The sequence below is a fragment of the Xenopus tropicalis genome, chromosome 3 (genome assembly GCF_000004195.4).
Source record: "Xenopus tropicalis strain Nigerian chromosome 3, UCB_Xtro_10.0, whole genome shotgun sequence".
Classification (NCBI taxonomy): domain Eukaryota; kingdom Metazoa; phylum Chordata; class Amphibia; order Anura; family Pipidae; genus Xenopus; species Xenopus tropicalis.
In genome coordinates this window covers 8536488-8552677 of record NC_030679.2, presented here as the reverse complement: position 1 = coordinate 8552677, position 16190 = coordinate 8536488, and the positions used below count along the sequence as shown (strand labels likewise).

Genomic DNA, 16190 nt, shown 5'->3' with positions numbered 1-16190 from the left:
AGGGATCCCATGCCTGTACAAAAGTAGCTGCTACTAGTAGCTTAGTGCATCTTCACCCTGAGATGTGTGAAGACACATGGGGCTACTTGTAGCAGCTACTTTTTCACATGTACAGGCATGGGATCCCTTATCCGGAAACCCAAATATACAGAAAGCTCCGAATTACAGAAAGCCCGTCTCCCATAGACCCCACTTTAATCAAATAATTCAGATTTTTAAAATTGATTTCCTTTTTCTCTGTAATAATAAAACAATACCTGTACTTGATCCCAACTAAGATATAATTACCCCTTATTGGGGGCAGAACAGCCCTATTGGGTTTATTTCATGGTTAAATGATTCCCTTTTCTCTGTAATAATAAAACAGTACCTGTACTTGATCCCAACTAAGATATAATTACCCCTTATTGGGGCAGAACAGCCCTATTGGGTTTATTTAATGGTTAAATGATTCCCTTTTCTCTGTAATAATAAAACAGTACCTGTACTTGATCCCAACTAAGATATAATTACCCCTTATTGGGGGCAGAACAGTCCTATTGGGTTTATTTAATGGTTAAATGATTCCCTTTTCTCTGTAATATTAAAACAGTACCTGTACTTGATCCCAACTAAGATATAATTACCCCTTATTGGGGGCAGAACAGCCCTATTGGGTTTATTTAATGGTTAAATGATTCCCTTTTCTCTGTAATAATAAAACAGTACCTGTACTTGATCCCAACTAAGATATAATTACCCCTTATTGGGGGCAGAACAGCCCTATTGGGTTTATTTCATGGTTAAATGATTCCCTTTTCTCTGTAATAATAAAACAGTACCTGTACTTGATCCCAACTAAGATATAATTACCCCTTATTGGGGGCAGAACAGCCCTATTGGGTTTATTTAATGGTTAAATGATTCCCTTTTCTCTGTAATAATAAAACAGTACCTGTACTTGATCCCAACTAAGATATAATTACCCCTTATTGGGGGCAGAACAGCCCTATTGGGTTTATTTAATGGTTAAATGATTCCCTTTTCTCTGTAATAATAAAACAGTACCTGTACTTGATCCCAACGAAGATATAATTACCCCTTATTGGGGGCAGAACAGTCCTATTGGGTTTATTTAATGGTTAAATGATTCCCTTTTCTCTGTAATAATAAAACAGTACCTGTACTTGATCCCAACTAAGATATAATTACCCCTTATTGGGGGCAGAACAGCCCTATTGGGTTTATTTAATGGTTAAATGATTCCCTTTTCTCTGTAATAATAAAACAGTACCTGTACTTGATCCCAACTAAGATATAATTACCCCTTATTGGGGGCAGAACAGCCCTATTGGGTTTATTTAATGGTTAAATGATTCCCTTTTCTCTGTAATAATAAAACAGTACCTGTACTTGATCCCAACGAAGATATAATTACCCCTTATTGGGGGCAGAACAGTCCTATTGGGTTTATTTCATGGTTAAATGATTCCCTTTTCTCTGTAATAATAAAACAGTACCTGTACTTGATCCCAACGAAGATATAATTACCCCTTATTGGGGGCAGAACAGCCCTATTGGGTTTATTTCATGGTTAAATGATTCCCTTTTCTCTGTAATAATAAAACAGTACCTGTACTTGATCCCAACGAAGATATAATTACCCCTTATTGGGGCAGAACAGCCCTATTGGGTTTATTTAATGGTTAAATGATTCCCTTTTCTCTGTAATAATAAAACAGTACCTGTACTTGATCCCAACTAAGATATAATTACCCCTTATTGGGGCAGAACAGCCCTATTGGGTTTATTTAATGGTTAAATGATTCCCTTTTCTCTGTAATAATAAAACAGTACCTGTACTTGATCCCAACTAAGATATAATTACCCCTTATTGGGGGCAGAACAGCCCTATTGGGTTTATTTAATGGTTAAATGATTCCCTTTTCTCTGTAATAATAAAACAGTACCTGTACTTGATCCCAACGAAGATATAATTACCCCTTATTGGGGGCAGAACAGCCCTATTGGGTTTATTTAATGGTTAAATGATTCCCTTTTCTCTGTAATAATAAAACAGTACCTGTACTTGATCCCAACTAAGATATAAATAATCCTTATTAATTAATGTTTTATTGATTTTTTTAGTAGACTTAAGGTATGGAGATCCAAATTATGGAAAGATCCCTTATCCGGAATACCCTTGGTCCTGAGCATTCTGGATAATGGGTCCTATACCTGTACTAAAGACCATAAAATACCTTTCTGTATAAAGTTATACATACATACAATTGCCTCTGCTAAAACACATGTAGAGACAGTTATCAGTAAATGATCAGCATTGTCTACTTTAGAAGCCATGACAAGAAGCTGCTACTAGTAGCTCTGTGTGTCTTCACCCTTATACCACTAATCTCTAAGCATAAGTCACAGGCTGCATGCCCCTCAGAATGTGCCCAAACTGGGAAAAAACCCAAAAATGCTAAATCTTTACCTTCCGTGCCAAAAAGCTCATTCTCGGAGGAGAGCAAATATTCTCTAAGCAGATTCGACATGTTCCAGTCGCCCCTTACAATAGGATCCTCTGCGACTGGGGGGGATTAGGGGGCAGCCGGCAGCAATGGGTCACTATGGAAGATAGGAGGAGGGGGAAGAAGGACATAGGGCAGTGTGAAGTCTCCGGCACATTCCAGCCCAGTGGCAGGATACACAGGGAATTCTTCAAGTGTAACCGGATACGGCCGCAGAAACAGGACAGTCATGACATGGAATTTAAATGGAACCAGGGGTCACACTGTAGCTGTCCAGGAATAAAGAAAGCTGGGCGGCCGGAGGGGCGGCTCTTTTGTTCACGGCCTATTCAGGGGGCTGAAAACCTGTCGCACCCCAGCGATTCAACATACAGACCCGGAAATAACGTTTTAAAAGTTATTTTTAAATGTAATTGCTATTGCAACTGTCTGACCCTTTCTATTCTGATCACTGCAGGGTCTGGATTGTAGCAGAAGTCATTGCAATGCTTACTTCTGCTACAATATTTCAGGAGTCGGAACCAGCAGGGCAGAAAAAATAGTTTAAAAATATTTCAATAACTATCTCGGAAGAACAGGGAGGGGGGTGAGAGTTTTAATAAGGAATTCAGAGCTAACAGCAACTTCAACCCTAGGAACAAATCACACAGCAATTTTTGCACAGTATATAGATTGTAAGCTCTACAGGGCAGGGACCCCCATTCTCTTGTGTCTTTGACTCTTAACTGTATTTATCTGTATTAATTGCTATCTATTATTATCTTAATAACCCCCTGTTTGTATTAATGTATTCTACTGTACAGCGCTGCGTACATAAGTAGCACTTTATAAATAAAGATATACATACAATATAATTCAGTCAATCAGCTGGGGGAGTTTCTGGCTCAGAAAAGAGCAATAATGAAATGCACATATGGCCCCCGGGGCGTCCAGGAGAAGAAGTGGTGTCAATCATCACTCCATTACCCAGAATCCCCACCAAGGGGACATGTCATCTTATACAATTAATACCAGTCCAGACTAGTTTAAAAGTTAAAGATTAAGCATTAAAAGAGTTTGGTACTGTATAATATATAAAATAATATTACTAATCATTTCTAGTCAAAAGAGGCAAAGTTATATCACTCTATACAGGCTATGAGAAAACTTAGGGGACTGTTCCTCCTGAATTGTGCTTAGTACAGGGGAATCCCTATGTGCCATAGTTTTATGGTATCTCTCTGTACAGGCTATGAGCAAACTTAGGGGGCTGTTCCTGCTGAATTGTGCTTAGTACAGGGGAATCCCTATGTGCCATAGTTTTATGGTATCTCTCTGTACAGGCTATGAGCAAACTTAGGGGGCTGTTCCTGCTGAATTGTGCTTAGTACAGGGGAATCCCTATGTGCCATAGTTTTATGGTATCTCTCTGTACAGGCTATGAGCAAACTTAGGGGGCTGTTCCTGCTGAATTGTGCTTAGTACAGGGGAATCCCTATGTGCCATAGTTTTATGGTATCTCTCTGTACAGGCTATGGGCAAACTTAGGGGGCTGTTCCTGCTGAATTGTGCTTAGTACAGGGGAATCCCTATGCTGCCATAGTTTTAGGGTATCTCTCTGTACAGGCTATGAGCAAACTTAGGGGGCTGTTCCTGCTGAATTGTGCTTAGTACTGGGGAATCCCTATGTGCCATAGTTTTATGGTATCTCTCTGTACAGGCTATGAGCAAACTTAGGGGGCTGTTCCTGCTGAATTGTGCTTAGTACAGGGGAATCCCTATGTGCCATAGTTTTATGGTATCTCTCTGTACAGGCTATGAGCAAACTTAGGGGGCTGTTCCTGCTGAATTGTGCTTAGTACAGGGGAATCCCTATGCTGCCACAGTTTTATGGTATCTCTCTGAACAAATAAGACACTCGTTAGCGTGGCAACGAAAAGGTTAATGGGTGCTGCGATGTTAAATCTTGCTGCTAATGGCCCATTGTCTCCATATTAGGACAAGGTACGTGTCACCGCACTGGAATTATAACAAAGGAACAAGGAGAAAAGGAGAGAAGAATAGCGGGAAGTCTATGCCAGCCAGCTGGGTGACAAGCCTGGGCACATACACCCACTCCTGGCTACTAACTAGAGACAGGGGAACTGCGGGAAAGTAAAGTGCCGCTCACCTGTGAATTACAGGACTCTAAAACCACACAGAATTAGGCACAATTAAAGCTTAAGGCACAGCTACCAAAACCAAGGGGGGGCACACACAGGGTCTATCTAATCCCTGGGTAAAGCTGGGCACACACAGATCCCACGGATAGAAGAAGGCATGTATAGGGAGAGCATTAAAAAAAGGGGGGGGGGGGGGTAATTATATCTTAGTTGGGATCAAGTACAGGTACTGTTTTATTATTACAGAGAAAAGGGAATCATTTAACCATGAAATAAACCCAATAGGGCTGTTCTGCCCCCAATAAGGGGTAATTATATCTTAGTTGGGATCAAGTACAGGTACTGTTTTATTATTACAGAGAAAAGGGAATCATTTAACCATTAAATAAACCCAATAGGGCTGTTCTGCCCCCAATAAGGGGTAATTATATCTTAGTTGGGATCAAGTACAGGTACTGTTTTATTATTACAGAGAAAAGGGAATCATTTAACCATTAAATAAACCCAATAGGGCTGTTCTGCCCCCAATAAGGGGTAATTATATCTTAGTTGGGATCAAGTACAGGTACTGTTTTATTATTACAGAGAAAAGGGAATCATTTAACCATTAAATAAACCCAATAGGGCTGTTCTGCCCCCAATAAGGGGTAATTATATCTTAGTTGGGATCAAGTACCGGTACTGTTTTATTATTACAGAGAAAAGGGAATCATTTAACCATTAAATAAACCCAATAGGACTGTTCTGCCCCAATAAGGGGTAATTATATCTTAGTTGGGATCAAGTACAGGTACTGTTTTATTATTACAGAGAAAAGGGAATCATTTAACCATTAAATAAACCCAATAGGGCTGTTCTGCCCCCAATAAGGGGTAATTATATCTTAGTTGGGATCAAGTACCGGTACTGTTTTATTATTACAGAGAAAAAGGAAATCATTTTTAAAGATTAGATTTGCTAATAATGGAGTCTATAGGAGACGGCCTTTCTGTAATTCAGAACTTTCTGGATAATGGGTTTCCAGATATGGGATCCCATACCTGTACTGTTGCTAAAATTACTATATTTTATACACAGATCATGAGGCCAGAAGTTCAGCAGCCCCTGTCCAGGCTGTCTAAGTTCCACAGGAGTACCCCATCTTAGATCTTGTTAGGCCATCTTGTGTGTGTGTCAGTGGCATTGCACATGCTCAATGGGCTGCTGCTGCGAAGCTTAGGGGTTGTAAAAAATCATCAAGCAGAGAATTTAAAAGAACACAGAGAGGTCAAGAAGTGAAAGGGGATATAATTCAAGCCCTCAAAACCCCAAGATCAGAATAGTTCCAGTTCCCCGCCAGCATTAGAGAGTTCTGGGAAACAAACGCCATAAAGCACAACCCAAAATATGCAGTGAGGTTTCCTCCTCCCGTGCTTTTACCGCAGTTTAGGCTACAGAGCCCCAATGGGCTGCGAGGGCTTATTTTAAAAGGAACTGAGAGCGTTTAGAAACAGTGGGTGGTCAGGGTGCATTTGCGCCTATAAACCTCGCAGAGCGTTGTGAGAAGTCAAACACACTGTAAAACGCTGTTTATATTTCATTTCCAACTTCTCTGTTTTTAACAGCCTTGTTTGAGTTACAATTAACGGTAAGATGATATTTTACAGCAAAGATCCCGTGCCAATTACTTAAATACCCCTCCCAGTACCTCGTGGCTGGGTCCCGGGCACCCCCAAACCAACCCATGGCTTAAGGGGTTAAACTCAAAGGGGCTGTACAATGTAGAGAATAAAATTTGCAATTGGTCTTCTTTTTTTATTATTCGTAGTTATTTAGTTATTTCACTTCACTTTTCAGCAGCTTTCAGGTTGCTAGGGTCCAAATGACCTTAGTAACCAGGATGTGGTTTGAATGAGAGACTGGTTTATGAACAGGAGAGGGGACTGAATAGAAAAATAGGTTATAAAAAGCAACGATAATAAAACTGGAGCAATGGTTTTGGGCTGCCGGGGTCAGTGACCCCCATTTGATAGATGGAAAGAGTTAGAAGAAGAAGGCAAGTCATTCAAAAAGTATGAGAAATAAATAATGAAGACCAATTGAAAAGTTGTTTAGAACTGGCCGTTGTATAACATACAAAAAGGGGAACCGCCCCTTTAATAATCAGGATGGGAGAAAAAGATTAAATCTCATCATGTAAACCACTAATCTAGACATAAAGGAGAACTAAACCCAACAAATGAATATGGCTAGAAATGCAATATTTTATATTATAAACTGACTGCACCGGCTTAAAGTTTGCGCATCTCTATAGTAGTAATGATATAGGTCGTTACAGCTGCCAAAGGAGCTCCCCATATTGGGTTCTGTGATGGGATTGCGACGGTAGGATTTTTCTGTTATTTTGACTCAGCAATGCAATTTAAAGCTGCTATGCAGCGGAACAAAAGTGCTGGAGATCTTTAACGGGCAGAGAAGGTGCTGATTCAAACATGACTAAGGCCTTGAAAGTGCAAAGCAAACTCCCTATAAATCACCTTAGCACAACATTAAAATATAGCACTAAACACTAAGATTTCCCTGCTCAACTTGGCTTCATACAACCCATACTCCAATGCTTTATAGAAAGCAAACACAGGGGGCTGTTCCTGCTGAAATGTTCTTAGTACAGGGGAATCCCTATGTGCCATGGTTTTATGGTATCTCTCTGTACAGGCTATGAGCAAACTTAGGGGGCTGTTCCTGCTGAATTGTGCTTAGTACTGGGGAATCCCTATGTGCCATAGTTTTATGGTATCTCTCTGTACAGGCTATGAGCAAACTTAGGGGGCTGTTCCTGCTGAATTGTGCTTAGTACAAGGGAATCCCTATGCTGCCATAGTTTTATGGTATCTCTCTGTACAGGCTATGAGCAAACTTAGGGGGCTGTTCCTACTGAATTGTGCTTAGTACAGGGGAATCCCTATGTGCCATAGTTTTATGGTATCTCTCTGTACAGGCTATGAGCAAACTTAGGGGGCTGTTCCTGCTGAATTGTGCTTAGTACAGGGGAATCCCTATGCTGCCATAGTTTTATGGTATCTCTCTGTACAGGCTATGAGCAAACTTAGGGGGCTGTTCATGCTGAATTGTGCTTAGTACAGGGGAATCCCTATGCTGCCATAGTTTTATGGTATCTCTCTGTACAGGCTATGAGCAAACTTAGGGGGCTGTTCCTGCTGAATTGTGCTTAGTACAGGGGAATCCCTATGTGCCATAGTTTTATGGTATCTCTCTGTACAGGCTATGAGCAAACTTAGGGGGCTGTTCATGCTGAATTGTGCTTAGTACAGGGGAATCCCTATGCTGCCATAGTTTTATGGTATCTCTTTGTACAGGCTATGAGCAAACTTAGGGGGCTGTTCCTGCTGAATTGTGCTTAGTACAGGGGAATCCCTATGTGCCATAGTTTTATGGGATCTCTCTGTACAGGCTATGAGCAAACTTAGGGGGCTGTTCCTGCTGAATTGTGCTTAGTACAGGGGAATCCCTACGTGCCATAGTTTTATGGTATCTCTCTGTACAGGCTATGAGCAAACTTAGGGGGCTGTTCCTGCTGAATTGTGCTTAGTACAGGGGAATCCCTATGCTGCTATCAGGTTTTAATATCACTGTGTACAGATTATAAGCAATTATACCGGCGACTAATCGTCCCGTGTCTTCGCCCTAAACAATATGCGATAAGGGAGAGGTGAGGGGGGCCTAGGCAATGATCGTTCAGGGGACTTTTTGCTCTAGGGGTATAGTTCTCCATTGTTTTTGCTCCATTCACTGCCCCCTTGAGCAAGACTGAAACTGCCAGCTGAGTAACACCTTCATAAAAGCTATGGGGAAACAGGCCAAGGGGCAAGTAATGATACATTTACCTCTAGCCAAGTCATAACAAGAGTTAGCAATGCGGTGCACACACCCCAGTCACATCTGCAAGGTGCCCAGTCGGCCAAACCCGTTACGCGCTGCACATCTATTCACACCAAATGGCCCTCTAGTTCCAAAAATATGTTAAAAAGGGGAAAAACAGGAAATGACACAGAAAGTCCAACTGCCAGAACAAAATTGCCAACGTATGCAAACCCCCTTATATAACCGTGAAAACATCACTGTGCGACTTGCCAAGGTGATCCACCATCTGCTTCCCTGGGACTGTGCAAACTCCGGGGGGGGGCATGATCCCGCTCTGCTCTTCTGGCACAGAATTGAGGATATAGAATCAGCAGCTCAGTGCTGCTGTCAGCAAGGGGTTAATATGAACTACACTTGAAAAGGAGTCAATTAGCACATTAGGGCCGCAGACGTCAACAGAACCCATTTTGGCCCATCTTAGCCCTTCCCACTGCAGAGTTCTAAACTAGAAAATAAATCAAATGAATTAAAGGGCCGGCACAGAAGGGAAAAATGAATATTGTAATGCTAAAAAAAGTGACAGCCAGTCACACCTATATGTCACTAAGCATAAGCAGGGGCAGTAAAACATTAGACAGAAAGGCAATATTACTAAAGAATGATGATGCTCCAAAATGAGCCCCAGTATCTATAGAATTAATACAGGGCAACCTTGTGCCTTTATATGGCCACAGAACCCCTCAGTGACTGCTAATATCCTTATCATTTACAGTAGGGGGTACATTATCCCTTATAATACATGAGTGATACTCAGAGTTCCCTGTATAACTCAGCCTGCAGCCTTGTGCCTTTATATGGGGGGCACAGAACCCCTCAGTGACTGCTAATATCCTTATCATTTACAGTAGGGATACATTATCCCTTATAATACATGAGTGATACTCAGAGTTCCCTGTATAACTCAGCCTGCAGCCTTGTGCCTTTATATGGGGGGCACAGAACCCCTCAGTGACTGCTAATATCCTTATCATTTACAGTAGGGGGTACAGTATCCCTTATAATACATGAGTGATACTCAGGGTTCCCTGTATAACTCAGCCTGCAGCCTTGTGCCTTTATATGGGCACAGAACCCCTCAGTGACTGCTAATATCCTTATCATTTACAGTAGGGGGTACATTATCCCTTATAATACATGAGTGATACTCAGAGTTCCCTGTATAACTCAGCCTGCAGCCTTGTGCCTTTATATGGGGGGCACAGAACCCCTCAGTGACTGCTAATATCCTTATCATTTACAGTAGGGGGTACAGTATCCCTTATAATACATGAGTGATACTCAGAGTGCACCTGTTGCGATACTGCAGATCAGGATAAAGAATATGAGGGTGTTTAATCCCACTCGCCTGTGCCCAGAGAAGCCACGTAACAAACACTCCCAGGGCCCCCGAGCTCCTCCACAGGGTGTGACTGTCTCCAGCCCGGAGCAAATAACTAGTTCAACATAACGGGGAGATGAGAGCGTCTGGCACAGCCAGTGTGTAAACACAATCGGACACGAAAAAGCTAGGGCATTTCTCCTATACAAACAAAATGTCCTATTCCTCCGGCTGATAAAATTATCTTCCAATCACAAACGCAGACATTTATTTTGTTTTTCCCGTGTTTAGTTTTGTCCGGCATGACCTTGGGGGACTGAGAAAATATGGAAAATGGCACAGATACAATAAATCACACGCTGAAAAACCAACTATTTTCAGTGGCTGTGGCACAAAAGCACAATTAGGAAATCAGTGAGAATTGTACACATGGCAAGAATGTGTCACATGGTGGTGGGGGGCAATTACATGTCAACAATTAAAAAGGGGGGGGGTGACGTTCTCTCTAAGGCCTAGTGTTATACCCAACATACGATCTATTCCTTATGCCCAAGTAATTCCTGCCATTGCTCATATCTGCCCCATACACACATTCAAGTGCTGGCATTCCCAGTACCCAGAGGCCAAAACAGCCCCCACTGCCTACTAAATAGTGACTGTCTGTGGCACCTTACAGCCCCCCAGGCATTCCCAGTACCCAGAGGCCAAAACAGCCCCCACTGCCTACTAAATAGTGACTGTCTGTGGCACCTTACAGCCCCCCTGGCATTCCCAGTACCCAGAGGCACAAACAGCCCCCCCCCCCCCCCCAGTCCAATAAATAGTGACTTTCTGTGGCATCTTACAGCAGCCCCTCTGGCATTTGCCAGAATCCACAGGTTGACAGTCAGCTGCCATTGAAGTAACTAGCATTAGGAGCAGACAATTAGTTTGAATTAGAGAGGGTCCAGAAAAGGCCAACTAAGCTGATAAAGGGTATGGAAAGTCTCAGTTATAGGGAAAGACTGGCCCGGTTGGGTCTGTTTACACTGGGGGGGATAGCTCTCAGTACAAGTGAGGGAATACAGGGGTAGGGGGGATAGCTCTCAGTACAAGTGAGGGAATACAGGGGTAGGGGAGATAGCTCTCAGTACAAGTGAGGGAATACAGGGGTAGGGGGGATAGCTCTCAGTACAAGTGAGGGAATACAGGGGTAGGGGGATAGCTCTCAGTACAAGTGAGGGAATACAGGGGTAGGGGGGATAGCTCTCAGTACAAGTGAGGGAATACAGGGGTAGGGGGGATAGCTCTCAGTACAAGTGAGGGAATACAGGGGTAGGGGGGATAGCTCTCAGTACAAGTGAGGGAATACAGGGGTAGGGGGGATAGCTCTCAGTACAAGTGAGGGAATACAGGGGTATGGGAGATAGCTCTCAGTACAAGTGAGGGAATACAGGGTAGGGGGATAGCTCTCAGTACAAGTGAGGGAATACAGGGGTAGGGGGGATAGCTCTCAGTACAAGTGAGGGAATACAGGGGTAGGGGGGATAGCTCTCAGTACAAGTGAGGGAATACAGGGGTAGGGGGGATAGCTCTCAGTACAAGTGAGGGAATACAGGGTTATGGGAGATAGCTCTCAGTACAAGTGAGGGAATACAGGGGTATGGGAGATAGCTCTCAGTACAAGTGAGGGAATACAGGGGTAGGGGGGATAGCTCTCAGTACAAGTGAGGGAATACAGGGGTAGGGGGGATAGCTCTCAGTACAAGTGAGGGAATACAGGGGTATGGGGGATAGCTCTCAGTACAAGTGAGGGAATACAGGGGTAGGGGGGATAGCTCTCAGTACAAGTGAGGGAATACAGGGTTATGGGAGATAGCTCTCAGTACAAGTGAGGGAATACAGGGGTAGGGGAGATAGCTCTCAGTACAAGTGAGGGAATACAGGGGTAGGGGGGATAGCTCTCAGTACAAGTGAGGGAATACAGGGGTAGGGGGGATAGCTCTCAGTACAAGTGAGGGAATACAGGGGTAGGGGAGATAGCTCTCAGTACAAGTGAGGGAATACAGGGGTAGGGGGGATAGCTCTCAGTACAAGTGAGGGAATACAGGGGTAGGAGAGATAGCTCTTAGTACAAGTTGATCCAGGGAAATGAGGCAAATTAGAGAGGCTTCAGATGGGGTTTTTGCCTCTGGATCAACTAGCAGTTAGGCAGGTTATATATAGGCATTATGGTTGAATGTGATGATCGTAAGTCTTTTCTCAACCTAACTTACTATGTTTCTATGTTAGGAGCTCTGGCCCAAGTCATTATCTCTCCATGCCCTAAGCACTAAAATTAGATTGCAAGCAAAGAGGCTTAACATTTCACTTCTGCCTCCGAAATGCTATGGATATTTAACACACTCCCTCCCCTCTACTGATTGTACAGATGAATACAATATTAAGCACAACAATTGTCTGTCCTATTCCCACATTCTATCTGTAAACTGAAAAGGCCGTAATGATTTCGGCCTGTAACCCTTGCTTATCCCAGAGCCCTGTTTGTTGTAAGATTATTGTAAATTCAATGTAAATTATAGAAATAAATGACACTGATGATTGCTGCCATGTTTGGCTGATTTAGGACATATGGGAGGAAAGCTTCTGTGTGTATGAGGCCCCGGCTTTGACAGATGGTCAGAAAATCAGATCTGTCAGTCGATAACCTGTAAAATCCATTGACTCTCACAACAATGTTGAGGTTTAAAGAAAGTTTAAAAATTAATGCTGTGCTTTGAGACAGGAGACATTTATTTAATAAACATCTGTGCTATCTATCTATCTAAATTCATTTATGGGACCTGTTAGCCAGAATGCTCAGGACCTGGGGTATACTGGACAGGTACTGTTTTATTATTACATTAAATAAACCCAATAGGGCTGTTCTGCCCCCAATAAGGGGTAATTATATCTTAGTTGGGATCAAGTACAGGTACTGTTTTATTATTACAGAGAAAAGGGAATCATTTAACCATTAAATAAACCCAATAGGGCTGTTCTGCCCCCAATAAGGGGTAATTATATCTTAGTTGGGATCAAGTACAGGTACTGTTTTATTATTACAGAGAAAAGGGAATCATTTAACCATTAAAGGAACAGTAACATCAAAAAATGAAAGTGTATAAAAGTAACTAAAATATAATGTGCTGCTGCCCTGCACTGGTAAAAGTTGTGTGTTTACTTCAGAAAGTCTACTATAATTTATATAAATAAGCTGCTATGTAGCCATGGAGGCAGCCATTCAAAGGGGAAAAGGCACAGGTTACATAGCAGATAACAGATAAGTTCTGTAGAATACAATAGTGTTTTATCTGTTATCTGCTATGTGCCTGTGCCTTTTCTCCTTTGAATGGCTGCCTCCATGGCTACATAGCAGCTTATTTATATAAATTATAGTAGACTTTCTGAAGTAAACACACAACTTTTACCAGTGCAGGGCAGCAGCACATTATATTTTAGTTACTTTTATACACTTTCATTTTTTGATGTTACTGTTCCTTTAAATAAACCCAATAGGGCTGTTCTGCCCCCAATAAGGGGTAATTATATCTTAGTTGGGATCAAGTACAGGTACTGTTTTATTATTACAGAGAAAAGGGAATCATTTAACCATTAAATAAACCCAATAGGGCTGTTCTGCCCCAATAAGGGGTAATTATATCTTAGTTGGGATCAAGTACAGGTACTGTTTTATTATTATAGAGAAAAGGGAATCATTTAACCATTAAATAAACCCAATAGGGCTGTTCTGCCCCAATAAGGGGTAATTATATCTTAGTTGGGATCAAGTACAGGTACTGTTTTATTATTACAGAGAAAAAGGAAACCATTTTTAAAAATGTGAATTATTTGATTAAAATTGAGTCTATGGGGGATGGCCTTTCTGTAATTCGGAACGTTCTGGATGACAGGTTTCCGGATAAGGGATCCCATACATGTACTTCATTTTAAAGCTATTTAGAAATGTAAACTATTGAAAACAGTGACTTTCATTCCCCTTCACTGCAGTAACTCCAGTTTCTCCCAATGCCTTGAACACCCCTGTGATGGCCGCAGAACATGGAAGGCAATTGTTATAACAGGAGTGTTGCAGTCAGGACCAGCAGTGCAATGAACAGCAAGGGGCGATGCTGCTTTCCCAGAGTTATGCAACAAATGTCTATGGAAAGTTCATTATGCAAAGTGTTATTATGTTTGGGTGACATTATTAGTCCCTCCGTGAGAAGATGGTTTTCATACTCGGTGTGAGACAGAGCGTGTTACAACAGGAGCAATGGGGAAAGAACACACTGTGATGATTAACTAATAATCTCATATAAAAGGAATGCATCTTTATAACATGGAGACCTTTGCAGGGAGAGATAATCCAGGGCAAACTGTAAGGATTAGATTACTTAACTGTATTAGGCTATACCGCAAGGATATTACAAAGCCATAAAAGGTGCAGAGTCAAACGACTATATTAAGGCCAAAACCCAAATGGTATTTATCCCAGGGGATGGCTCTGTGCTACAGGTACCGGCAGTGTGGGCCAGACCAACACGTAAATACATGTATGGGATCCCTTATACAGAAACCGGTTATCCATAAAGCTTCCGAATTGCGGAAAGGCCATCTCCCATAGACTCCATTTTAATAAAAAAATTCAGAATTTTAAAACTGATTCCCTTTTCTCTGTAATATTAAAACAGTACCTGTACTTGATCCCAACTAAGATATAATTACCCCTTATTGGGGCAGAACAGCCCTATTGGGTTTATTTAATGGTTAAATGATTCCCTTTTCTCTGTAATAATAAAACAGTACCTGTACTTGATCCCAACTAAGATATAATTACCCCTTATTGGGGGCAGAACAGCCCTATTGGGTTTATTTCATGGTTAAATGATTCCCTTTTCTCTGTAATAATAAAACAGTACCTGTACTTGATCCCAACTAAGATATAATTACCCCTTATTGGGGGCAGAACAGCCCTATTGGGTTAATTCCATGGTTAAATGATTCCCTTTTCTCTGTAATAATAAAACAGTACCTGTACTTGATCCCAACTAAGATATAATTACCCCTTATTGGGGCAGAACAGCCCTATTGGGTTTATTTCATGGTTAAATGATTCCCTTTTCTCTGTAATAATAAAACAGTACCTGTACTTGATCCCAACTAAGATATAATTACCCCTTATTGGGGGCAGAACAGCCCCATTGGGTTTTTTTTAGTAGACTTAATGTATGGAGATCCAAATTACGGAAAGACCCTTATCTGAAATACCCTTGGTCCCGAGCATTCTGGATAACGGGTCCTATACCTGTATATGCTGGTAATACTGTTCATTGGCACAGGCATTGTATCAACAGAACAATGAATTCGGGGGATATACAGTTTCAAAAGCAAGTTCTTTCCATGGATTTATTACCTCTAAAAGTAGGTATGTACCATTAAAATTCCATATCATATACTCTCATACTGTACTGGAAACACTAAGGGAAACACTATGGCACCCCCTACCCATATGTATAAATACAAATATACAGAGAAGGAATGTTCTGGGCACACAATAAGCTGTACCCCCATACTGTACTGTCTAAGGGAAACACTATGGCACCCCCTACCCATATGTATAAATACAAATATACAGAGAAGGAATGTTCTGGGCACACAATAAGCTGTACCCCCATACTGTACTGTCTAAGGGAAACACTATGGCACCCCCTACCCATATGTATAAATACAAATATACAGAGAAGGAATGTTCTGGGCACACAATAAGCTGTACCCCCATACTGTACTGTCTAAGGGAAATAATATACATGTGCATCCCCTATAGGAAATACATTTAGCATTGGCTGCCTCCCAGGAGTTCATTTTCCCAACATCATCAAAGAAATATGTTTCAAGCCACACAAACCCACTTCTTTACACACACAGCCATATCCACATTTGGATTATGTGCATTCCCAGAGGCCCCTGAAGAAGAGTCGGCGCTTGTGAAAGCTTTTGGCACGGACTCAAAGAAATAAATATTTCTCAGTACAGCAGTAAAGGGCGTACTAGGCAATGAAATAAAAGGCGGCCCACTTTTTTAGGCAACAAGCTTTTAGGCAATTCATGTAGAATGTCACAAGGGGAGATAATTACAGGCATTTTGGCCCCATGTCCTGGGCTACTAAAAAAAACATAAAGCAGCCAATGAGCACTAACTTACCCCATGTACCACTGCCCATAACACTTCAATTCCATTATAATAGATATCCCTCTTGAAGAGCTTCCCTGGAATCTATA

General features: G+C 41.8%; 1 protein-coding gene across 24 annotated transcripts in view; it reads right to left on the bottom strand.

Moving 5' to 3' along the window:
* mical3 (microtubule associated monooxygenase, calponin and LIM domain containing 3) overlaps nt 1-16190 on the bottom strand; it is a 147017-nt gene that overhangs the window by 102302 nt on the left and 28525 nt on the right. Inside the window, exon 1 of one of the 24 annotated variants that reach the window (XM_031898573.1) lies at nt 2474-2646. The exons of the other annotated variants lie outside the window; for them this stretch is intronic. The gene's annotated coding sequence lies outside the window, so the exon portion shown is untranslated. Of the gene's footprint in view, nt 1-2473; nt 2647-16190 lie in introns of those variants that run through there. 24 annotated transcript variants of the gene reach the window in all.